We start from the raw sequence: 27,808 nt of genomic DNA, 5'->3' as shown, positions 1-27,808 counted from the left end.
GGTGGACACACGGGTGTGCGAGATGGACGGCTGCAGCAGCGAGATCAAGCTCCAGCGTCTCACGTGCATCCAGCTGGGCATCCGGGGCGCGGACTTCTGCTCGCAGGTGGACCCCTGCTCCCCAGGAGCGCTGCCTCCTCTGCGGACCCTTCCTCATCTTCATTGCGATATATTTATAATCACACATAACACAATTCGGTCAATTTCATTCCCCAGTACTTCCGTTTTCTCTCCCATCCTCCCACCCCTGGACCCCATCCTACACTACTGTTCTCTCTTCTGTCTTTATGAGATATTGCATTCCCACCCACCCCTCCCCCCCTTTTTCTCTCTACCTTCCCCATAGAATGGAAACAGATGGTTCTCACTCTCTGAGTCTGGCTTATTTGATATTACACCATGTTCTCTAGTTTCATTCATTTTCCTACTAATGACATATTTCCCCCCTCCCCCAGGGCTCAGTAAAACTCTGTTGTGTCTATATGTATCACATTGTCTTTTGTCTTTTCATCTGGTGACAGACACCTAGGCTGCTTGTATGACTTGGCTATGGTTAATTGTTTTACTATAAACATGAATTGTGCATGTTCTGCATGTTTATAAACATGATTATGTTTGCTCTATATGTGCTAACTAAGAGTTCTTCTGGATAAATACTGTGGCGTGGTGTAGCTGGGGCATATGGTGGAAATATGACTACACCATTGAAGAACCTTCATATTGATTTCCATATTGATCAATTTAGGATTCCACTGAGGGTCCCTGTTCCCTTTTCCCTGCATCCTTGTCAGCATTTCTTACTATTTGTACTCTTGATGGTTGGCATTCAAACTGGAGCGAGATGAAACTCAGTGTAGTTTTGATAAGTTATTTTTTAAAAGGAGAAAAAATCCTGAAAATTAAGAAAGGAACTTTCGGCCAGGCTTGGGGGCGCCCTTCTGTAATCCCAGTGGCTCTGGAGGTGGAGGCAGGAGGATCTCTAATTCAAAGCCAGCCTCAGCAATTTAGAAAGGCGCTAAGCAACTCAGTGAGATCCTGTCTCTAGTAAAATACAAAATAGGGCTAGGGATGTGATTCACTGGTCGAGTGTCCCTGAGTTAAGTCCGTTGTACGCCCCTCTCCCTCCCCGCCAAAAAAAAAAAAAAAAAAAAAAAAAGAAAAGAAAAGAAAAAAGAAAGGCACTTTTGCATGACCATGTGATCCTAATATCATTTTGTATTGTTATATGCAAATTTATGTCAATAAGTTGTTATTCCATACTGAATTTTTCTTCAATTAATAAGCTTATGCTTTACATTAATACTTAAGCAAACCAGAAAAAGTTTAAAATAATAATCTTTGTGATAGAACCACATTATTGAAAACAAAGCAATAACAGTATTTTCACTTGTTTTAATTTTTCAAATGATGTTAAGTATGGAATCTCATGATAGATATTTCTATTGAAAAAGTGTCCTGTGTAACAAGGTTATTTTCATATTAATCATATGAGTCTGTAGTAAACGATCTTTGCTTGTATAGTTATATTGAATATTGAACATCATCAATTTCATTTTTGATATTTTTTGTGCTGATTTATGCTTAGATAATATCTTTGTGTTCTTTTAGCTGTTAAATAATCACACCCTTTATCTATGCTCTGAAGCATAGATAGCAGCCACTGAAATTCCATTCAACATTTAGCAACCTTAAAAATCTCTGTCTGTAACTGGATACACACAAGCTGAACAAAATGGTCATGAAGCAAGACCCACAGAAAACAGACATACACATTAAGGAACTGTATATCTTGGAGCACATTTTCTTAAAAATAGTGTTTCACTGTTTTGGGTTTTGCTTTTAAATTGCTATAGGGAACTATGTTTTACTCTTGTTCTTATAGGTATAAAATGATCTCCACTAATAAACTCATCCTTGAAAGAATTACAAACTAACAAAGTAATTTATTGTGCTATAGCTTAAATATAATAGTTTGTGTACTGTTATAAGACTGATGACACTCTTATAGGTAACTGATTCACTGTTGACTAATTGTTGCACAGTGAAAATAGCATATTGATTTTGTGCCTGGAATTGGAGGGTAATTAATATGAGCTATATTATTCTATATTGTGTCTAAATGAACATCTTAATGTTAAAGATAATGATTTTGTGATTCCTTATAGTATACTTTGAACATATTTTCAAGATCTAAAAATTGGAGAATTAGAATTTCATCAAAATGAAATCAAGTATGTGTGGACATTTAGCATTTAAAATAAATATAAAATTATTTCAATTTCTAGTTTATTATCATTAAATGTAATTTTACTTTTTTCCTAATTTACATGGCTATGGTATGAAGCTAATACTCTAAAAACAGTGATCTTAAATTACTTTTTTCCCCTGCAGATTAGACATAAATTTTCAAACACAAGACTAGGTACATACTTTCCTCCTTCACCCTCTAGAGACATAGAGTGTTAGTTGTTGCAGCAGTGTAGACCTTGTGACATAATTGAAGTCTTCTGAGTTCTTATGATCCATCAGGCCATTGTCATGTAGCTGATTAATAACTTCCACAGGATGGTAGTAATCCAGAAATTCCAACTTCACCTTAACAGTCTTTTGCTCTCCATTTAATAATAACATAAATGATTGCAATTCACTTAAATAATGTGCCTTTATCCTTAATCTTAATTCTACCTATAGGCAACCAAGCAAAGGCATCATTAACCGAAAGGTGGGATAATGTAATAATTGACGAAAAGATGAGCTAATTACTTGGGAGTGAAGTAATTATCAAGAAAGAAGGGAGAAATGGAAGCAGTTGTATTTTTGCAAAAAACTGCTTAGAGAGAAAACATACTGGGTTAGAACTAAAAGCTTTTTCTGAACAAAAGCAACATTTTCCATGCAGTACTATTTTCTAAAACAGAAGATGCAGTTTTATTTTGGAATATTTTGTTTTCCATTAATTTGTTTTGTGCACATGCTTTATTTTAATATATTTAGTCTCTTTTCTAGACATTATTGGATTACATCAATTCAGATATGTGAATACTTTTCCATTTTCATATTCCCTAAATTAAGGTGCATTTTTAAATTGGTAAATGTTTAGTGTAGTTTTTCTTTTCTGAAAAACTTTTGTCGACTTGAAAGTATTACAATAGATAGCACCTTAGAAATCAAGATAGATAGACCTTTCAATAAACTCATTCATTTAACAAATATTTACTGATGTTTCTCTTCTGTGAGAGATAAGACTAGGCGGTAGGAAATCCAGTGCAAGGAGACAAGGTCTTAATCATTTTAAGAGTTCTTGAAAGTAAAATAAATATGTAAAACCAAAACCTTAGTCTATAATCTAGTAAATTATCACTGCAGAATAATGGGTTTGCGGATACTTTTAAAATGCTGTAGGGTGGGCTGGGGTTGTGGCTTAGCTGGGTTCAATCCTCTGCACCACATAAAAATAAAATAAAGGTATTATGTCCAATTACAACTGAAACAAAATATTTGAAAGAGAAAGTACTGTGGGGTATCCAAAGAGAGTGAGAATAATTCTGAATGTGGTTTTCAGAGGAGAAAGAGCTCATCAAGTGGAAGGACACCTGGCAGGGGAAGAACCTAAGCAAAGGCAGGAGGTGTGACATATCGGGGTGAACTGGAGTGACCAGTGCTCTAGCAGAACACTAATAAAGGGCAGGTTCTCTCAAACATGAATAACAAACAGAACATTTTAAAAAGAAAAATCAATTTGAAAGATACATAAAAAGTTTATTTCACAATAAATTCCAGAAAATAGAACAAAACTCAAGTTTTGAGTTTGAATGACAGAAGTGGTGAGGTAACTCAAATTCTGTTTCTTCCTGTTTATAATAATATAATGTCTGTGCTTATATTTAATCTATTGTGATTTTTAAATTTTATTTTATTGTGGTAAGAACACTTAACATAAGATGTATCCCCTAACAAACATTTAGGTATACAAGACAGTGTCATTAAGAAGAACAATTTTGTCCAGCAGAGGTCTAGAATGTATTCATCTTGCATTATTCACACTGTATGCCCAGTGAGGAATAGCTCATGTAATCTGCAGTTTTATTGGAGGGATAGGTAGTGTCACAGGGTCTGTGGATATGAACTCTGCCTGAAGTGAGTGCAGAGGACATCAAAACTTCATGAACACACTCTTGTCTGTGTAATGAAGGTGTCTCAATTAAGACCCACATTCAATACAGTTTTTTTTCCTCCTCAATTTAAGGATCACTAGTAAAAACACGATAATCTGAAAATTGCAAATATACTATTAAAATTCAACAATAGCCAAAGCAATTGTTTAGAGCTTTGACAAAGAATTTTTTTTAAAGAGAGAGAGAGAGAGAGAGAGAGAGAGAGAGAGAGAGAGAGAGAATTTTTTAATATTTATTTTTTAGTGTCGGTGGACACAACATCTTTATTTTTCTGTGGTGCTGAGGATCGAACCCAGCGCCCTGTGCATGCTGGGCGAGTGTGCTACCACTTGAGCCACATCCCCAGCCCCAACAAAGAATTTTTGAGAGGCAATATGGTTTTCACTGACCTAGGTTAGAATTACCTGCATGCTGGTAGAGTATTTCCATTATTCAACCATTTGTAGGCCACTGAATTATGAGATAATAATAACAAATCTGAGGTAAATATACTTTATGTCCTAGAAATTCTTTGTATTTACTTCTATTAGTCATGCATGTTTTTTTATGTATTATTTCCCAGTTTTTTAATACATGACAGGGATAAAAAAACCGTGGGCCCACAGTTCAAACCTGACCTGTTATGAGTGTTTTTGTAAATAAACTTTTGTTAGAACAACCATGATCATTCATGTACATATTGCCTGCTTTTAAGCTTCAAAGCAAGAATGTAGTAATTAATACAGATTAAGTGGACTGAAAAACCTGATATTTAAGCTACCTTTTCCCTCAAAAACAAGTTTACAAATACCGTATCTGTTACATGTACAAAAATTCGGATACGTTGCAGTTTACTTCATATTGTATTAATTTATTGTACTGTGTTAAAGAGAAACAGGAAAGCAGATAAAATTAATCTAGCTTAGCTAGGATGTATGTGCTGTCTGAGAAAAGCATTACTGAGGTAGCAGTTTTTTTTAACATGACTGAGAGGTCAACAGAGGAAACAGGCTTATGTTTATTAATATTGTAACAAAAATAGCATTTGTAGAAGAAAAATGATTGATGCTTTAGCATCCATACAAGGTAGAGTTACCGAAAATAATTTTTCCCCAGATGATTTATAACTTTGTTATACAGAGACAGATGTCTTTGTAGTAAAAGTATTTCAGATCTGGAAATGAGTGTTACAAATGCTATTTTTCCCCTTCAGCATAAGCTGCATGAAATGCTTCACAAGTTTGGTGGTACAAATACATTTGAATATTGTACTTTTCCAATTAATGGCATGAGTTCTCTCCTTTTTGCCAAGAAGTCTAATATCAACTGTTTGGGACCCTCACAACTTCCAGAATTCTATTAGTTTGGAGGTTTTGTCATTCTAAAGAATATAAAAATGTAAGTTGATGAGCTCAAAATATGCTGCACACAAGTTTCCATGTTCCAATGCTCCTGGCCCCTGGTGCTGGAAGTGGCTCTGGAATTTAGAGTCTCTGCAGGCTCAGGATGTTGACCCCTGAACTCTGTTCTTTTTCTTCCCAACAGGCTCCTTGTCCTTTTTCTACAATCATTTCTACACAGAAAGGGACTAGTGGTCAGGGAAGCTTTAGTCAAAACACTGAAGATCAAGTATCTCTGTCCCCATTCACAGAAGGGTGATTTTTCCTCACACTTTTGCATAATTGGGAGGACCATTCAGTTGACTTCCTAAAATAATGCAATTTCTAAGGTAAAACTGGGCCCAGCTAGAGAAAGATGTGGGCGACCACTTTTTGTTTCTAATATAATACGTACTAACAACTTTACAAGTCATACATTTAAGGGTGGAATTAGTAAGAATTATAAGTAGTGTATGCTTTTAACTGTTTAATATCTTCCAAAGTGTTTTTATGTTATTTTCAGTAATTTGAAGGGAAATACTAACATTAAGCTAAATTACCAAAATAAAGGAAACCATGTAAAGCTGAATAAGATGTATTTAATAATTTAGTCACAAATACCTTGTGTAGTCACAATTTTAACTTTGCTTCTTCTAATACATTATGCTTAATATTCTATTTAATCTCTCATTCTTAAGCTATATAAACTGTAGTATTTTCATATCATAAATGAGCATAAAGACTATTTTGTCTCCATCTTATCATCATAATATTAGATGTCACTAGCTATTCGTCCTTTTCTCTCTCCCTTGACTTCTGTGTTTTGCTGAAATGATATTCTTTTGGACATTCCTTTTTTAAAGTTTCTCAACATCCAGAATTGCTGTGTATTTGGAAGCTTTCTTTGATCTAAAGAACACAGAGAGGTATTCTGGAAGTCCAGTAGGTAGAGAAAAGTTCCTGTATTAAGTGTCCCTGGTTCTTGTTGTTGTCTGATGTTCCAAGGGCTCTGATATCCAGTTTAGAATCCAGTTAGTCAAATAGAAAGACTCTAACAGGGAAACTTTGTCCTAACACCAATATTTATATCTTCAAGTTTAAGTTTGAAATTTCATATATGAAATTTTTAATATTTTAGTATCTGAAGTTTATGGCATGCAGTTGGCAAACATTTATTGTGCATTTACTGTGACAAAGTGCTTGGAGTTCAAACATACAAGACATAAGACCCTCAGGTGGTGTGAGATACAGTTGCATAAAGTGGCAAGCAGAAAAGGAATTTTTGCACGTTCCATATCTGTTGGATAGGAATTAACAGAGTGCCATAGAATCACCTAGAAAGAGCAACTGAGGGAATTGTAAGTACCAGTTACCAGAACATCCCATTGATAGACTCACTTTAGAAAGCTAGGTAGGAATCAGTCAGGCAATGACATGGTATGAGGCAGGAATTACAAGGCATTGGAAATGCCATATTAAGGAGTAAGGGACAGAAGGTGCACAGAAATACCCAAGCTTGACCATCTAGAGAACCCAAAGTGGTTTGCAACCACTGGAATTAGCATTTTTGTTTTAAAGTGCAAAGAAGCAGGCCAAATTAGTGAAAAGGATCCAAGTCATGAAACACCAACCCCCCAAATAGAATTTTTCTAAAAACAAAAAGTGATATTGAATGATTTTAATGACAATAATAACAGTCAGGTATACTTTCTGTGAAAATTGCATTGATAGAGGTATTAGAGTCCTTTATTGTATGTGTGTATATGTATTTAAGTGAATTGAGGAGGAAATTAATAATTATTATACTAATATAATAATTGTTGAAGATCTGAGCTCTGGAAAGATAAATATGAATATAAAGGAAGAATCCTATTTATGAATTGTGATTAGAAGAATCTATTTTTTATGAGGGTTCTAAGCTTTTCATCTCTTCCTGACCATGAAAAAGTTTTTGAATTTGCCTTTACACAGTCCTCTCTGCTTACTGGGGCAGTTTTATAGCTGTCACCTGGGTAGAAGCTGACTCAAAGCCAGTGAACTCTCTAAGGTGCCAAAGGAAAAGAGGAAGACTGCTCATGGGTCCATGGGAGATGAACTGAAAAAGAATGGACAGAAGACAGAAGTTGTTCCCTAGAGTAATTTCTGGAGCCAAGCATTTTGTTATTTTAGTGCTTCCTTTTGGCACTGAAGGCTGGGGGGTGTCAAGTGAGAATAGAAAGTCAATGAGAATGGACAAATCTGTTAATATATTTCATGGGAAATTCTGTTAATATATTTAATCTGTTAATGTATTTGAAGGAAGGAGAAAAGGGAGATAGAAAGCAGAAGGGAATGCAGAAAGTGAATCAATATTTTATTAAGTGAAGGAAAAGATCAATTTCAGTATCTTATCAAAAATTCCTATTATCAGAGTTAGTCTTAAATTTTTTTAAACAATGATCTGTCATTGATGTCATAAAATCAATTTCTGAACTGAGAAATAAGTAGTCTTGCAGCACTTGTAGATTTCTTTACATTTTTGTCTTTATTAGAACATTTGAACATTTGATCCAACATTATGTTCTTAACCCCCATCCTCACTATTTGTGAAAGTTTGAAATACTGTAAGCAAATAGCAATTTGTGTCTCCCCACTTTTAAAGAAAAAAACCCTTCTTACAAATAAAATACTTTAGAAGTCACTCAACAATTATGCAGTAGTATTTAACTTAGAGATATACACAATAACTCCTTTTTAGGCTGACATTGACACTTGCCAAACATTACTTTATTGGATAATATCAAGTCCGTCTTTTCATATTCAGTATCATTTTCTGGGGCTGAATTGCAGTTACTAATGGATCTCTTCAGTGCTTATTAACACACTACCTTAAATACAACTCTCATGTCTGTTAGCACAATGCACTTTGACCTTCCTAGTACCTGATGTGCCCATCAATAGTACCTTTAGCCTAAGAAAGTAAGAGGTGCTTGATCTGCTGTCTGTTTAATCATCAGTTTCCATAGAGCTCAATAATTTTTGTTCTTTTCCTTATCTCAATGAAACTATTCTTTCCCAATATGTTTTTTTTAAGATAAATATACCAAGTATTAAAGAATCAAAATGATGGGCAATATTGAAAATCAGTAGTAAGATATGAGAATTATTTTAATCTTAAATTATATTGATGAATATGATTACATTTTAACCAGTTAAGCAGTCATATTTTGTAAGTGTTCAACTACTGAATCTCAGTACTGTGTTACAGTGTACTTCTTCATTGTGATTTGGGAGCTCTGAAGGAAGGCAAAGACAGCCACAAGTCATGTTCAGGGTCTAACTATGTACTCCTGTGAACTGAGAGATTGTAAAACACATGCTCATTTATCAAAAGGAAAAAACAAAAACAAAATTACTTTTTTTGCTTTGAGATTTGATGTGATTTTAAAGTAGTTTCTTTTGTACCAAATTCAGAACTACATGAGACAAGTATAAATTTATCATCATGTATGTAATACTTAAAACTACTTCTTGTAAAACGGAAATATGAAAGCAGATTTTCAAAATGTTGCAAACAACTGCTTTTCAGTGTCTTTTACAGTGGCAGTGTTTATTCTAGAATCTTTTTTCTGGTCTTTTACTTCATGACATCTAGCAAACTTTACTGATAATCAGGGGTGAATAACTTATAACATCTACATTCAGTATGTAATCAAATCTGGTGAAAAACATTTCTGCATGCTTATTACATTTCTATATATATTTTCAAATGAACTCTTTTAAGGATTGCTATTTAAAACTTTATTCTGTAGATGTTAAACTAGAAATGTTCTTTTTGTTATGAATACTCCAGTACAAATAGGAATATTCAAAATTAATCTGGTATTAGTAGTGGCATTTAAAATCCAGTCTTTATATTTGATTTTGTTTTGTCCTTGCCTTCAGTCTGGTGCTAATTTGTACATTAGTATGAACATTTTCAGGAAATAACTTTGTTCTTCAGAGTCACTTCTAAATACTTGGAATCTAAAATGTTATTAAATGAAAGTTGATTGCTTTTCATAAAAAAGGACATTTTATAAGACTGTATAATCATATTAAAATAATGACTGGACTCACTAATGGGAATTAAATGTGATGCTGGATATTCTGACATGTGGTCTGGAAGCTAGGTCTGCATATAAAAATGTTTCTATCCCTACCTGTGGATTATTAATCTCAAAATAATTAGTTCTGTCAAATAATTAATTTTGTTAATAGGACTAAGATCAGAATATTCAACCTCACACACATATATGACAATTAGTCAGAATAACAAGATGATATAAGACAATAATCTTTGATTCTGGCTGTCAAACTTGCTCAGATCATTTCCTTTAGTACTTTTGCGTTTCATGTTACTAACTTTGAAGGTAGCATATAAATCATTATCACTAGTGCCATTCACATGGAGTATATTTATTGTCATTGAAGGTTGCTTTATGTGTGTAAGTGTAGGAAAAACTACTGTTTGTACAAAACACTGCAGTGATATTCTCTTTTCTGAAACTAAGAAAATGCAGCCATGTAATTGTTTTGTATATTTTATTTATGTTAATTTTTTTACTCATGTAATTACAATGTGTTTTAAGCTTTTATTTATTTATTTTATTTATTTATATGTGGTGCTGAGAATCAAACCCAGGGCCCTACATTTGCTAGGCAAGCGCTGTACCACTGAGCTACAGTGTTTGTTTTTCTCTTTTAAATCTTCTCTGTATTCACTAGCATATTGAGATGTACAACTCCATAATTACTTTTGTAATGGTAGCACTGACAAATGCACCATGACATTAGAATGACACCATTCTCTGGGTCTTCTGGTGTGTTTCTAAGTATGATTGGCCTCACTTTTCATTGTCCAGATGAAGTGTATAATTCAAATTGTTATTTTTTAATAATAATAATAATTAAAATATTTTGTGAAATACTAGTTATTGGATATTTGATATTCTATAAATATACTTAGTTATTTTAAGTGAAATAATTTTTTTTTTAGGAAAAGGAACTTTATGGTTAGTTTTCACAATTATCATTAGTATGAAAACTAATTTTCAAATTTAAGAAAAATAAGTATGTTATATTGGGTCACAATGGACTTTGTATTTTATTTAAAATGCATCTTATTTAGCAGATTTTGTAAATTCCACATTTATGCAATTTTACTTTTAAATAGTCTAGTTGAATTTTTCCTAGTTGAAATATCATTTTTGGATAAAATTTTTTTTAGCCTAAACCAATCTGCTTTTTAAATTTTCAAGATAATGGATATTTTATTCTCTTATCAAGGAAACAAAAAATAGAATAAGTTTCTATATGTGAAATCTGTCACACAGCAGAGCTCAATGTAACCATCAATTGTATATACTTATGCAATCCAACTAGGGTTGTCACCTAGCTGGTATTTACCTAGAAAGTGCTACCTGTACTTTGACAAAATACCTAGAACATATTATAGAATTAGGTTTCTTTTTCATCACCTGGTAAGTTAATGATGGGGGAGTTTCCATTGCTCATTGTGTTTCTATTCTGCCTTTCCCTGCCCCATCTCCTTTTCTTAAAGTAAGCAACTGCAACAAATTCTACAGTGACCAGGAGACTGTCCCAGGAGCTCATTCATCCATCATTTATATATGATGATTATTTGAATGTTCAGTTTTGCTTAGATTTTTCCTTATTGACTGCAGGTGCGCATAATTGTATTAATAATCATTATCAGCTCCTGAAATGCAGGTATTATTGTCCCATGCAGGACCCCATTTAATCTGTTTAATTGTTGAAGCATCAACTACCAAAGTCTAATTATGGATTCTCTAAGTGTGCAGTTCTACAAGGAAACAATGCATAGAAACTGTGGGTGGGTAAGATATACTATTAGGCTTTCAGTCTAGAATTCAGACCGTGGCATATGGTTAGCATCTTGCAATCAGAAGGAAATGAAACTACGCAGTATATTAATTTGTCATCAAGGATGGATTGTCAAGTCTCATTAATTGCATAAGGTTTTTGTTTGCCCCTTGTTGCTCTGTGACATGGGAGATAAGCCCGAGTGACTTTATAGCTGCCAGAGGTTTATTTTTTCTCCAACAGCAGGGCAGATGTTTAGCACAGAGAAGGTCTCACCCTGCATCCATAGAGGATAGCTCACAGCTGTGGTTCTGGACATTGTTGTAGGCAATTGCAAGCAGCTTATTTGAGTTTTTGTTTTGCTCAATAATTATTAGATCCCGAGGACAGTATATTTCACAGTTAACTGAATTGTGCTGTTGATTTTCCCCTTTGGTAGGCCTTATATGCATTTCTGATCTTTTCTGAAGGAGGAAAATTTGGGATATATTTCACCAGTTGATACCTGGCAATAGATTAATGACTGATGTTTCTAAGATTCTGCATTGGTGAATTTAAATAAAAACTTGTTAACCTGATGCATTAGAGTCCATGTACTCTTGTTGCTATCATTGTAAAGGGAAGTGATTCAGAGGAAAAATGGAGGAAAGTTGTGTTAGATAGATGAAAAGGTCCTTCAGTACTTCCAAAACACTATTTTTCAGAGATTATTATTCCCACAGGAATTCTAATACCATGTGATGTTCAAGTTAACACACCTTGAGAAGAAAATAAGACCCTTTAATTCATGAATAAGGTAACATTAATACAATGATCAAGTTAACTCCGTTGTTTTGTAATAAGATGAACCACAGATACGAGTTACATTTAGTGCTGAGTTAAATGTCACTGATCTTGGATTTTGCACTGTAGATGTATGATAAGTATCACCAGACTTTCACTTAGTTGCTTTCTGTGTAAACCAAAACCAGTATAATAAGTCCCATCTTCTTCACAAGGTTTATATAAGAAGCAAAGAGATAATAATAATGAAGCATTTTGTGAGGTTCAAATTCCTATGTAAATATAAAATGTTATTTATATTAAAAAAACTTAAAAGGAACCACAGTATGAGATATATGCTTATCATTAACATTTATTGCATGATTACCATGTCAAGTACTGTGAAAGCTATCCATAATTTGTTTTTTGACACAAAAATAAATTTTCAAAGTTTGCTTTATTATTTGATCCAATTAAAAGGGCAATCCATTCTACTTGGAGGAAATCAAGAATGCTACACATTTTGCCTTAGATCATGATTCTCAGGCTACTGCTTTCATTATACCATTCTGACTTAGGACTTAGGATTCTACTTTCATGAAAGTATCACGAGAATTTTCTATGTGTTAAGGTCTTTAAATGCTACATTTCATTTGACCTGCATTGTGTTTAAAATGTAACAGTAGGTGTCTGCCTTGGACCATTTCCTCTGCTATAACAAAATATCTGAGATCAGGTAATTAATTAATTAATTTATTTATTTATTGCTCAAGACAGTACAATGATCTTGACATATCATACATTTGATTCAAATAGAGTATGAATTCTCATTTTTCCACGTGTACAGATTGCAGGGTCACTTGGTTATACATCCATGTGTATATATACAGCAATCCTAGAGATCAGGTAATTTATAAAGAACAGAAATTTATTTCTCGAGTCTGGGAAGTCCCAGTCAAGGTATTGGCAGGTTTGGTGTCTGGTAAGGACCTGGTTCTGCTTCCAAGACAGCAGCTCTGACAGGGAGGGCAGGCTGGAGAACCTGAAGGGCTGAGCTGGTTCCTTCTAGGTCTTTTCTAAGGTCACCATTCATGAGTGCTCTGCCTTTGTGACTTAATCATCTCTGAAAGCTGCCACTTCTTAATGCTGTCTATTGGGGCATAAGTTCCAACATAGGCATTTTGGAGGGATGCACACTTTAAAACCAGAGTAGCACCAGTTTTGCCTCAGTCTAATAATAGGCATTACATGACTTTAGTCCAGATTCTGAATAGGCTTTGTGTTGTGTGTAGATTGTGGCCTGCAGGTGTGGACTACATTGAAGACATGGTCTTGCAGGTGGAGGTGCTATTATAGATGAGAAAGCCCTCTAGGCAGTCCTTGTAGTTCTACTGATGGTTCCCTAGAAGTACCTGTTATATGTAAATATTTTACAGAACCTTGGGGACAATCAGACAGTACTATAAGTAATGCTTGCTGAATATGCAGTAGGTAAGAGACTATTAGCATTCTTTAAAAATCATTTGGTGTTTAGACTTTCATTCCCACAAAACCTACTTATATATTTCTAATACCCATGTTTTTCTGAATAAATCTTGGGGAAAATTGAGGTCATTAGTGTTTGTGTTTATGATCCTAAATGATATTCAGTTTTGTCTTACTGAATAAGCCACAGCTTTCAACTAAACAATAGCTACATAGTGATAGCTATTATTTCTAAATATACTTTAGTAAAAAACTGGCTTTTTCCTCATATAATAGAAACCACTCCCTGTTCATAGCTTTACTTTTCTGTTTGAATCTATCATGTACAGTAGTACTACCATGTTTTTTTAAAAAAATTTTAGTTGTATATGGACTCAATGCCTTTATTTGTTTTTATGTGGTGCTAGGATCAAACCCAGTGCCTCACACTTGCAAGGCAAGTGCTGTACCACTGAGCCACAACTCCAGCCCTAAAGGAATGTTTTCATAGGCGGTCATAAAGTACTGAATTCCATTCGAAATAAGAATTGAATATCCCTTAATTTGTTATTGAGTTCATATCCCTTTTAACACTGTTCTTAAAAGGTTATGAGAGATTTAAAAGCATACCATTATCAACTATGTAGTTCAACTTATTGACTGTGTACCTGTGCTTCTCAAAATAGTGCTTCTCTTCCTTCTGTAAATATGATAATCTCTGCCACACTGTGTAATCCAGCCTACTTAATGTACATAGATCCTTCTATTTGATTTAGATTGTTAGTCATGCTAGAAAGGATAACAATCACTCTACACATAAAGGACAAGAAAAATTATCCATATATGGTCTATAAGATGGAATAAATTTTGAATTGACGCAACAAGGGAAAAAAATCTATTTCCTATCCATACAATATGACAAAGCCTCTTACAAAGGTTAATCTATTAGAAAGATTTTCTCCTCTAGCAGAATCTGACTGCTTCTTGTCAAGAGTTTGACTCTCAACAAAATTCATCATATTATCATTGAAAGCAATGGATTTGCTAATGAATATTGTTGTTATAAAATTATTTCAAAAATCTGAAAAGAAAATTTTATTGTTATCTGCTTGATTGGTAGTGGTGTGTGGCAATGTTGATACAGATGTTTCTGTTAAATTCGGTTCGTAATATCAGTGAGAACTAAAAAAGAATGCTAGACATCTACCCATGTCCTTATTTATATTTTGAGTAAATCAACTGCATAATCAATTTATCCCTATTTGCAAAATTTATAGAGCTCATTGACCAGATATTTAAACTTCCTAAGTGCCTTAGTCTGGAGAAGCTATTTTGTTGCTTCTGTTTTGAAGCTGCATGATCTATCTCAGCATTTCAATTGTCAGCACTTTAAATAATATGTTCTGAGAATAATTTATATGTAAATTTCATTTTGAAACTCTCCAGAGACAACTGAATTAAAGCAAAATTGATGTCAATAAGTCAAGGAAAAGTTATAAGTCTCTTTAAATATGAAGAAAGAAGACTCCAAGAGCAAGTAGGAGACTCAACACCTTTCTCCACTTCACTGGGGTAAATGTCCCTGGTTTTCAACTATGTATAAGATATTCCTGTGCAGATGGGGAAACTCTCCTGAGTGGCGATCTAGGTTTCTGTTCATTCTCAGAGACACATATGTGTTCTGGACATTCTATTTTGGTTTAGTGCAGATATTTTTAAATCATAAACCATCATTATGAGTGTGTGAGTGCAATTGACCAGGTGACTATTAATGTCTATCTGTGCCATCCACTTGGATGCTAATAGGAGCTAGTAGATTACACCTGGTAAACAGCTGATAAATGCAGTCTGCAGTGTGTTGGCCCATATCTGGAATCTGCCCTTCTCAAATGTCACCCCTCCACACACACTGATTTCATTATTAGTATACCAAATTTGTAGAAAAATATATAAATCGTTTAAAAAGAGCCATAACCAACATTGTTGTCTGAGCACATAAAATGTACACTCCAGTTGAAGCTTAGAGCTAGCTATATAATCACCCTGGCCCCTGGAGAGGTTATAAAAGGCTTTGTATGTAAAATCAAAGTGCTGAGAGCCATAGCCGAGTCGGGATGACGCGTGGCATTTTTGCCAGAAGTAGTGGTTGAGAGGTGACGCCAGCGAGCCTTTAAGATGATGACTTTTGAGTTCTCACGGAGTTCCCGTTGAGTTCTCGCGGGGATTCCTGAAGAGTTCGCATTGGTTGGGGAAGTGCCGGAGGAGGGATTTTCCGGTTGGTGTGTTCCTGGAGGAGCTCTGTGGGTGGTGTTCGGGAGAGTTCCTGGGGAGTGTGTGTGGAGTGTGCTGGTGGAGTTTGGAAATAAAGTTTGTTCCTGCTTGAGTGGCTCGTGATTTGTGCCCAGCCAGACTGTGGCATCAAAGATGCACACAGAATATGAAAGTCATCCCTAAGAATATATGTATGAGGCCAAACATCAGAGCTTCTGTAACATCATGTCCTTCCTATGTATATGTCAGTATTGTCCAAGTGCTAGGCCATAAACCAAATCGAGGTACCTGTAGGGTCCTAACTGCTCATGAGCACAAGGTCAATCAATATCAACCAATGCTGTGATACATGTTCATAAATTAAAACATTCTCCGGTAATGTTGATTTAAAAAATTTTTGTTGAGATTAATGTATTGCAATGACCTCAGACCAAATATTATTGGAGGTTGTGTGCCATATCTCCAAAGAACCCAGCTAACCCTTTTAGAAAGAAACAGATGTAAAACACTAAGAATCATTATCTAAATCTAGTTTCATAAAAGTAATCAGATTATCAGAGAACTGCCTGAGAATGTGGAAATTGTCAATGGAGAAATGTAAGTCATACTTGAATTCACTCAATATTCCTGAAAGTGGGTAAATATCATTTTTGTTGAAGAAAAATAATCTAGGGCATGAATTTCTAACTTGTGCATATATTCTAAATAACTAAGAGTTTAATCACTTCCTATATGCTAAATACTGTACATAATGTTATACTACATCTCATTTAAACCTCCCAAAGTCATATCAGCAGTTTCTATTGCCATTTATAAATTATACATAGAAAACAGAATCTGAAAGGCTACAAAGTGCCCAAAGTTACTCAGCAAGAAAAAGGCAGAGCTGGAATTGGAATCCTTGTGTGCATAACCTTGATTGACATCCCTTTTTAAAAGTGAAGGTAGATTTTTTTCTCTCCAAGTTGGAAAATCTTCTATGTTATACTATTTATGCTTATGTCAAAATTATGACAAAGTGTGTGTAGGGACTACAAATGTCCAGTGAATGAAGACACTTAAATGGCTTAATTATCTCATACCTACAGTCACTCTCCTTGCTATTATTTCTAGAGTAAGATCTTATCAGTTCTTAAACTTGACTAAGAAAAGGAAGGGATAAACATTAATGGCAACACTGTAGTTCTTATCCAGAGGAGGGCATATGCAATTTTTAATTTCTTCATTTCTTAGAATTTTCCAATGTTTTACAGATTCTGCCTTATGTGTTAGCTAAGGTGAGGGAAGATGGGGAAAGTCTTTGTATCATAATGGACTATTGTATCCACAAGGATAGGATCTTTTCCACTGATAAATTAAGTTCTATGTCAGTTATTTGCATCATCTGCATTGCTAGATGGTATCATATGTGACACCACATCTACATTCATAGCAGTTGAATTGAAGAAATTTGTAAATAGGGACATTATCTGATGTATACATACAAAGGAATTTTCACTGTACCATTTTTATTTGCTATTTATTGCAACCTCAGACATTTCAGTTTGCTGAAGGAAATTCACCACCACACCTCTTGTGGACATTTATTTATATTTTAGGGGAGTACAGGAAATTTCAGGGCAGTGGTTGTGGGATTTAAGCCCTTTCACTCTGGAACCAGTCTGCCAAAGCCACATCAATCATAATTGACAATTATTTGTCTCTGTGGGCCATTTAGTAGCCTACATGAAGTCACTTAGTGGTCTTAATTTAATTCCAGCTTGAAAAGGAGAACAATAATGGAATGCACCTGTTAACTAAGAGTGAATTTCTCCTGTGGACATAGTAAAGTTTACCTTCGGAATTCTAGTTTTAAGTGACCTAAGAGTTTTAAAAAGAGAAAGATGTTTTATTTAGTGAATGAATGTAGTGAACAAAGCAGATTTTATTTCAGTGTGTACACAAGGGTAATTCTCTTGTAATATGCACTTAGAAGTGAATATCGTGTGTCTGCCTTGATTCTCCATATTTGTCTGATTGAACTTTGTTAAGGTGAACTATGTCATAGTATTTATTATCAAGTGACTCAGAAAAAGTTGAATACAAGCTTACGTGATTTCTACTTTATTTTGTATGATTTCAGGAGTCTTATAATTTATTGGTAAAAATTAGAAGAATAATCTCTGGGAATTCTGCACATACTTTATCAGGCATTTGTTCTCAATATAAATTATAAAGTGTGTCCTGACAGTTGTGGCTATTACCCTCAAGGTGACATTAGTCATGGTGGTGACAAGGCCTCTCGATGTGTAGTTCTTGTGCATTATAGTGATTGACACCTTTGTTAAGTAACTTGGAACACTTTCCTAGAAATACTCCAGATCCTAGAGGAAATAAGTGAGGAAAAAAGGAAAAACTAGTGTCATCAAATGAATATTTAATAAGTACCTAGCTCAATGGTGGGTAACAATAAGTGCTCTCTGATTATTAAATAGAAATTGTTGTACAGCTTTTTAAAGATAGTTTTAATGACTTATAGATAGTCTTTTAAAATTCTTAATCTCCTACTTAGAACCATTTCAAGCATTTTCTACAACAGGCATTTAAAAAATGTGATATGAACAAAGAATGAATGTACCATTGATTACTTCTTCCACACTTCTGCTGACTGCCTATTTCCATCCCAGGAAAGGGGCTGTTCACCAGGTTGTCATTTCTACTAGATGTTGTTGACAGTCAAAAACCGAGATAATGATGTCTCATGATTCATGGCTCTCAGACAAATAATGGTTCAAACAGTACTCAGTGCCCTAGGGTTGTGTCTGCTCTTAATGCACAATCCCTGATAGTGTAGGTATAGTGCCAATCACAAACTCTTCAACAATTCAGAGGAAGCTTGTTTTTTACTAGTTCCATTTTCTAAGACCCTTTTATCACAAGTGGGTACTGACCCTGATTGACCCATTTCCCCCAGTCAAGTAAGAGAGTCTCATGTTTGTTGGTTTGACTTCTTTATATAACTCAAAACAATTTTATGACTAGGTCATGTTAAGCAATGGGAAGTTATCATAAAGACATAATTATGATCTGCATCCTTGACAGCTGATTTGCTACTGAAAGTTCTATTTGCAGAGGAGAAAGTGTTAAAGACATGCACTAAACTTCCTAGAAGTATATCAATTTGATTATATTACAGAGAATATGAATGTTCTTTAATCTGTTTGAAGTGAATACTTCTGATTGACACTATAATGTGGTTTTATCTCTTTGAATTTTATTGTTGTTAAGAAAGTATATTTACTTGCTGATGGATGAAATATTTCATATATTTCTATTCAGTATAAATTGTTGATTGTATTATTTAGTTGTGTAGTTTCTTTTTTTCAAATATTTTTATTTTTTTACAGCTGTGTTTTTCTTTCTTTGTAATCAGGTATTGAATTGTTCAGTAATCATTCACACATACTGTTGTAACACCAACTTATCGGAAAGGTAATCTACAGTTTTAACAAAGCATACGTTGAGCAAACAAAACCCAAATGACTTTTTTGCATTTATAAATAATAATGACTGAATATATGCCTAGAAAACTCCAGTCTCTACTTTATTTTTCCCAGAGTGCAAAGGAGTTGTGCTTTTTCCATTTCTAGAACCAGCCTAACTTAACTTTTGAACTTCATTCACCATTACAAATCAAAGCATCTGTTATGATCCCTCCATTCCTCCTACTCAGCCTAATGGATCTGAAATTTCTTTTAGGGAAGAGCTGACAGGTGACAAATCTGCTTTGAACATGCTTTTCAAAGAGGTAGTTTCTACCCTGCTAATTGGAAAATGTTCAGTCTTTCAGGAATATAGTTGAGCATTGATGACTAATATTCCCCATCCTGTTTGATCAAAGAATTTCAATGCTGGGACTTGTCATTAATAAATTTTCAGAGTTCATCTTGAGGTATTTTTGTGACCTAAGAAAATTGGAAATAAGACAAATGTGCATCAAGCACACAAAGAATATGATGGTGTAACTTTATTACTATGAACAAATTTAAGTTGTGTGTAGTAAGTTATTTAACAACATAATAAAATGGATGTTCAAATAATAAGTAATGATACTTGGTATATATTGTGATAAAATTTTTGATTCTAAATTATAACTTAGTTTGTAACTATTAAAAAAGAATGAAGAAGTACAATTTTAATTGTAAAATGTCTTCAGGTTGTGATTATGTTTTTTCTTACATGTGTATATATAGCCCTTCAAATTTCTCAAATTTATATATTTCTCCAAATTTTACTCTCAAAAGCTTACTTTTGTTTTATTTCAGAAATCAGTTCAATGCTCAAGACTACAATCTTTATCATATTGTAAATAAGAGGGATAATAACAAACATACTGTGGTGATTTCTTTATTACAAAATGAAGATCACATTTTTTCACAGCATACTTCTACAAATAGATTTTTAAAATTTTTGACAGGCAGTTTTTCTTAAGATGCATTGAAAAGTTGTCAGTGGTGTGGTGGATATAAGTTATATTTTTCTAATTTATGAATGCTTTTTGAAGAATAAATTCAAACTTTTTATGGCATTCTTTTGACTTAACTTTTTCCAAGAAAAGAGGCTTAAATACATTAGTTTATCTTCTGTTTTCACCTGTTTGTAATTATGCATATATATGCCCATAACATGTTTAAGAAAATTATTCTGTTACAGAGAAGTGAATTAAAAAATATTTGGCATAATGTTTTGAACAACCTACAATAAAAATTAATTAAAAAAAAATATTTGGCAAACTACTCTATGTCAATTGAACTCCTACATCTTTCAGTATTTAATTCAAATATTACCTTTTTAAAGAAGGTTTCTGTGGTCTTCTCAGCTGGATGTCATCTCACTCCATTATGTGCACACTCTCTCAGAGATGACAACTTTAGACTTTATATCTTGTATCTTTTATATCTTACCATATTTGCTATGTTTTAATTAATATTATGGTCTTTATTTGAATACTTCTTTAAGGATATAATATATATTTTTATGTATCCCTTTAATTATTATTCTGAGTTCTTGAATATGGAATGTAATAATATTTTTGGTTGATTCTCTGGAACATCTGGGCATTTTTATTGTTTCTGTTTACTCTTTTTTCTGTTGTTTACTCTTTTTTTTTTTTTTGAAGAGAGAGGGGAGAGAGAGAGAGACTGAGAGAGAGAGAGAGAGAGAGAGAGAATTTTAATACTTATTTTTTAGTTCTCGGCGGACACAACATCTTTGTATGTGGTGCTGAGGATGGAACCCGGTCCGCACCCATGCCAGGTGAGCGCGCTGCAGCTTGAGCCACATCCCCAGCCTGTTGTTTACTCTTTTGAGTCTGAGTGCCTCTAATATTTACATTGGAAATTCAGGACCATCAAATCTGGGATAAGGGTGGAATTTAATGTTAATTTTATATGCTCTACAAAATATTTCCTCTAAAGTACACTTTAGAGCTGCCTTTAATATATCCTATTGGGATTCAAGGATAAAAATCTCCCTTCAATATAAATGAAAATGTTTATTCATTCTAAACACATTCTCTATAATTTTACAGAGGATTCACCATCTCGGCTGATATTTTCAGACTAAAAACCTTAATCTTTTAAATTAGTTCTCATGGCTGCTACTTAAACTTATTTGTTGTTGTTCTTAAATATAACTAATACAATCAAATCTTTGCCAAGTCTTCAGGACAAAAAATATATCCATTCTCTATTAGACATAAATAGATTTTTTCTGCTTGGCTGTATTTTAGGGGGCTGAAACCCTGTTACCTTTTTGGGTACAGCAAGCCCCTAGAAAATGATCTTATTTTAATTAAATAAAATTTAAAAATCAGTTCCTTAGCCATAGTAGCTGCATTTGAAAAACCATGCATGATTATTAAATACTTTCTTGATAGTACAGATATAGAATATTCACATCATCACAGAAAATTCTTTGGGGTGACAGTAGTTTACAGCTTGTCTGTTATGGTAGCTTTCAAATGGACAATTTAGCTCATCCAACCTTCTGAATTAAAAATAAACTGCTTTTACTGAAAAAAAAATTATATTTCCCTTGTCATTTGTTTTGTAGTTGCAGCATTTAACTCTGACTCCCCATTTTTCTGTCAGAATGTAATCATTTTCCTAATGCCTAACAGCCCAAATTTTCCTCTTTATCACTGCTTTTCAGTAATTTGATTCTGATGTGTCTCATATGGTTTTCTATGTATTTATTCTGCTTGTATTTATTCATTGAGATTCTAGGAGTATCATTTTTGTCAGAGTCAGAAGTTCTTTGCCATTTTGTTTCTGAATATTTTTCTGTTGGTTTCTCTGGGACTCTAGAGGCATTTTAAATAACTTGATAATCTTCACTGATCCGTGAGGCTGTTTGCTTTTCATTTACATTTTGGTTATTCTCTATTGGTACAGCTTCAGATTTTCTTCCCTGTTCTACAACGCTTTCTCACCTGTGTTGTCTATACAGTGATTTAAAAAAAAAAAAAACTTTTATATATTTAAATTTTTCTCTTTAAAAGTTCCATTTGATTCATTTGCATATCTTTCATTTCCCTCTTGGTCATGGTCATATTTTTCAGATGCCTCAGATGACTAGGAGGTTTGATCAGGTGCTGAGATGGTGTGTTTCCTGTTGCTATTTTTAAAAATAAATATCATTGGGCTGGGGATATGGCTCAAGCAGTAGCGCGCTCGCCTGGCATGTGAACGGGCCGGGTTCCATCCTCAGGACCACATACAAACAAAGTTGTTTTTTCCACCGAAAACTAAAAAATAAATATTAAAAAATTCTCTCTCTCTCTCTCTATCTCTATCTCTATCTCTATCTCAAATAAATAAATAAATAAATATCATGCTTTTCTCTAATAGTAATTTTGATTTCTTCAGTTTGATCATCTGGTTTTCATGCTTTACTAGGATTGGCCTAGGTATCATTTATCCCCATTAACTAAGGTCCATGTCTTCTGATGTCTAAATTTGATGCTCTCAGCAATCTGTTAGGACTCTCCAATTTTGCTGATAGACCCACTGTGGATCTTGTGATTAATAGTTCACAGCTTTCCAATAGCTTTTTAAGCAGACACAAGCATTTTACCCCATTGTATGCCTGTCATAGAGATCAGCATTGATTCAAGGGACACCCTGAAGCAGATTTCTGGAGTTCCTCTTATCCATAGCTCTTTTCTCTCATGAAAACTGCCTCACAGGACTGAGTCTATAGCTCAGTTAGTAGAGTGCTTACCTAACATGCACAAGGCCCTGGGTTCAATCCTCAGTAACACACACACACACACACACACACACACACACACAACCTTCCAAAGTCCTGCTTTCTTAGACACTCTGAGCTCTGGTTTTAAGCTCTTCAACTCAGGTCACTGTCTGTATTTGCAAAACCTCTCCCAACCCCTCTTTATTTCTCTGTGATCTAAAATATGCTTTCTAGGCAGAAAGCTGGGGCTACCCTAGGACTTAATTTGTATTCTCTCATGTCTTGATTTTGTACTGCTTGTGGTTTAATCTGAAAAACAGTTGCTTCATCTGTGTTTGCCTGGTTTTTCTAGGTGTTTGAGTCAGGTGGGTTAGTTTAGTTCCTGTTATTTTATCATGACTGAAAGTTAAAGTCCTTCCTCACCTAATTGAAAATTCATGTAATACAAAGTTACAAGCCAACCAGTAGACTAATAATGAAGTATTAGTACAATAATAATACACTTGACGCTTGATTTTCGGAGAATGTTGAAGTGATAACACAAGAAACCACAAAAAATCATTCTTTCTCATCAATGCTAACAGAAACTGTCAAGTGAGTTGTTGTGAGGGAGATTAGATGCATATAGACTTTAGGGTACCTAGTAGTCATTGATTACAATTACACAATCTACAGTTGGGAGTTTGTCAGGGGGTTGGTCACCCTCATATGATAAAAGGATGGTGTCAAAGATCACATGTTGACATTTAAAGTGAGAACTCTAGAGTACCAGAGTATCCTGTTAAATCTGACCGAGGACCACTGTCTAATGCAGAACACCGGGCTGTGTAAATCATGAGTCCAATCTAATCTAACATTTTTTGTGTTTGCATTTTAACCCATATATCCCTGTCCGGAAAATAAAATGTCAACCATAGAAAATATTTAGTCTAGAAAATGACTATGTTATTTAAAAATTTATCAAATATCAGCAAAAAAAGTAATATGATATCCATGGATTATCTTACTGACTTTGACCTCTACTGGTAAGAAATGGAACCTAACGCTATGTAACACAGCTAACATTGTTATATACACATACTTTGATTTTTGTTGTTGTTTCAGTTGATTCTTGTATCATTTTTCTTGAGGATTACAATAGCTCAAATCCCAAAATTTTAAAAATTGTGACCTTTCTTCTTTAGTCCTAGCTTGATTAGTTTATAAAGAAGCCATTTAAATGTAGCTAAATTGAAACAATACAAGGCTGTGGTATATTTTTTGTTTCTAATAGTGTCTTACTCTTAATTTTTATGTAAATGGCTTAATATTTTGTTTAGTAAATAGGCCTTAATTATAGACAAACATAATGTTGAGGGGTCTAGTTTGACTTAAAGCTTTAATAACCACAGAAGTAATAATTGGCAGTTTTATTCAAAACACTTTTATGTTGTTTGCTTTTGATTTGGGAGTTCCTGTTTTAAATGTATAGTGGGTAAGTTTTCAGGCATATCCAATTTACATGCCTTTAAGACTTCTTCTATGTTAATGCTTAATTTAGAAATGTCATTAAATGGTTCTTAAAGATCAAATGCAATTATTAATTTGGTAGCTGTGATATTTTAAGAATTCTCATATAAATATGTATTAGTTGCTGATTAAGTATATCAATTAGCTAATGTTCAAAATAGAAGTTTAATTGAGTTTGACTAAACACAATTAAGTCTTCTCCCAAGCTCAGAAAACAATTTTTAAAAATATTAGGAGTCCTCAGGCAACATAGAAGCTTTGTATTAAAGGAATAAAAATTGAGGTTGAGAATAAAATTTCAACAGTTACAAAGTCTGTTAATTTTCTGATTATTATGAACACTGACTACATATGCTTTTTTGTAATTGACATATACTATTGGTTTAATTAAATAACATATACAGCATTAATTCTAATTAAATCTCTTATTCTCAAAATTATTCTTTTTCATGCTAAAGTTTCTAAGTGAACTTCTGATTTTAATACCTTTTTTTTTTTGCTTCCACAGCCTTTAATGGAATTAACTGTTGGTTTCTGATAATAGGGTTTTGATATTGAAATTGATAACATATATACCTATTATAGACAATGGAGAAATAAAAATGCATGTTCTCAAGGAGTAATTGGAGGTTACATTGCTATGTTCCATATTTCATCAGATTTTTTTCTGTTATGGAAGTTGTTTTTCATTCACACAAAAAGGCAGTTTATTCCTGAAATTCTTTTAGCAAATATGGGCTAACTTGGCTTTAGCATCCTGATAAAGGGCAATACCTCCCATATTTCTTAGGATACAAGACCTCTTGTGTTTATCAGTAAACCAATGTGGATCTAAAGTGGAGGTATCTATGTTATAGACTGAAGTGGCTCTGAAATGAGACTAAAAGTTGTGGTAGAAGAAAAATGCTGGGTAAATTGTGTACTCTTACCAGAAGGAAAAGCCTAGGCAAATTATAGTAGAAGATTTATAGTAGAGATATTCTCCTTGCCCATAAGGACTCTAATAATTATCTGTCTGTATATCATTGAACCATTCCTTTAGCCCCTAAATTTATAGAAAGAGGAAACTCTTTGTAAACATGCAGGTTAAAGGAAGACCGTAATAAATGATTGGTACCACTGACACTTTCAGGTAGGATTATGTCATATAAATTTCTACTTGAAAACAAAGAGCCTTGAGTACAGCCTAACGTTACAGTGTATTTTATTTTTCTTTCTTTTTTTTACATTCTTTTAAAAATATATTTTAATTTTAATTTTTTATATGACAGCAGAATGCATTATGATTCATATTCCATATATATATCACAATTTTTCATTTCTCTGATTGTATAGAAAGTAGAATTATACCATTTGTGTCTTCATACATGTACTTAGGGTAATGATGTCCATCTCATTCCACCATCTTTATGTTTGACCACCTATTCATAATACTAATTATATGATGGCAAATGTAGAAGAAGAACTGGCTATGTTTTCTCAAGCTTTGAAACACTGTACTGCTTCTCTGCAAGTTGTGAGGATATATATTTTTAGCTGGTAAATATTCATAACAAAGGAAGTATTAGTACTTGTTTGGAAGAAAAAATAAATGAAATAGATGACAATTTCCATATGTAATTTCAAATTAATGAAATTTTCTTCTCCCTCTTTTCCTCCATTCCTTCCTATTCTCTATTTTACCTATATAGCAATGTATCTTCCAGTAGGAAAGAAGAAAAAAATCCTGTATTAATTTATATATCAAAGTAAAACAGAAAGCTTGGGTAAGTTTTCAAGTGAATTGTCAAGTTGTTTGTACATGTATACCTTGCTTTGTATTCTATTCTCCATTTTCTGCATTTGATAATGATTGGAAATTGCAAAAGAATGTACCATAGAGCTTTATTATTTTCTAGCTATGAAAATAATTTAAAGTAAATTAAATATAGAATAAGTGATCAAAGGATGGGCTAACTGAAAAAAGAAAAAAAAAAACATTTGGTCATTTTTCGTAAATAAATTTTGGATAAGTGAATCAGGTATTTATTCAAACTTGTATGTTGAGTATTTTTGTTACATTGAGCCATGTAATGTATACCTTTTATATTACTAAATTTGGGATTCGAGCTTTCCTAAATATAATATTGAAAAGCTAAAAAAGCCAGTGATACCTGTGTATCTACTTGTTTCCTTTATGACTGTGTTCTTTTGTTTCTTTGTTTAAGGATTAAAACTAGGTGAGCTAACCATGACTGGCAACACACAGGCCATCAGCATCACCAACAATAATGACCTCAGGTCCATCAATTCCGGTGTTTTCATTGGCAATTTAAACTCAGCCATTGTCAAGAAGTTTTACATTGAAGCCATTTTTTCAAAGTATGGGAAAATAGTTGGATGCTCAGTTCACAGAAGTTATGCATTTGTCCAGTACATGAGGAGTGCGCAGCATGAAGAACTGCAGTGGCTGGGGAAAATGCCTGGATCATCCCTGGTCAATCGCTGGGTAAGCCATGTTCACTTACAGATTGATCATTTCATAAATTTATAAAAATTTTTAAATAATCCTTCAGAAAATTTTTGTGTCCTTTTGTGTAGACTAATGAAGCTATTAGTCTACAGCTATTTCCTAGAAATAGTTAAAAATTAACACAAACAGTGACAGAACAAAAACTGTAATCATTATCACGAAACTACCACCATTACCAGCAGCAACAACAAAAAACCTTCAATAGACTTCCCAGTGTAGAGACATGGCCACTTCCTTGGGGAGAAAAGAAGTCAACCTGTGCTTTACACTTGAGTGTTTTAAGTATTTGCATGAGTGATTTTGGATTTGAAATACAGAGGAATTTGCTGGCAGATTTAGCTGAATCTAAAGATACAGCAGCCAATGGTAAGGATGTACCTATGCAATTTCACAGGAAAGGACATATTTTGCTGGTCAAGAGATACTATTACATATTTTAAGTGTTACAATAGATACATGTTCTTTTCTGGCCCTGAGTTTATTGCAGCAGCCTGCAAATTTCCTTCCTTTACTTCTGATCTTCAAGCGCTGGTAGCCTTGATAAAATAATCAATGATCACAGGACAACTCAAATATTTCTACTTAGTAAGTCAGCTTCCTAGGAAACAACTTTACAATGACAACAACATACTACCTCTTGTAAGTCTGAGACTGGTGGA

The 27,808-nt window shown here is 33.7% G+C and overlaps 1 long non-coding RNA gene across 1 annotated transcript; it reads left to right on the top strand.

Moving 5' to 3' along the window:
- Nucleotides 1-26,971, top strand: LOC143405120 (uncharacterized). Its single transcript, XR_013091973.1, has 3 exons — nt 1-106; nt 26,329-26,403; nt 26,845-26,971. It is a non-coding gene; the product is annotated as an uncharacterized LOC143405120 (long non-coding RNA).
- The last annotated feature ends 837 nt before the right edge of the window (nt 26,972-27,808 follow it).

Source organism: Callospermophilus lateralis, chromosome 7 (genome assembly GCF_048772815.1).
Source record: "Callospermophilus lateralis isolate mCalLat2 chromosome 7, mCalLat2.hap1, whole genome shotgun sequence".
Taxonomy (NCBI): domain Eukaryota; kingdom Metazoa; phylum Chordata; class Mammalia; order Rodentia; family Sciuridae; genus Callospermophilus; species Callospermophilus lateralis.
The sequence above is the reverse complement of the archived record's forward strand: the minus strand, read 5'-3'. Positions and strand labels throughout refer to the sequence as shown.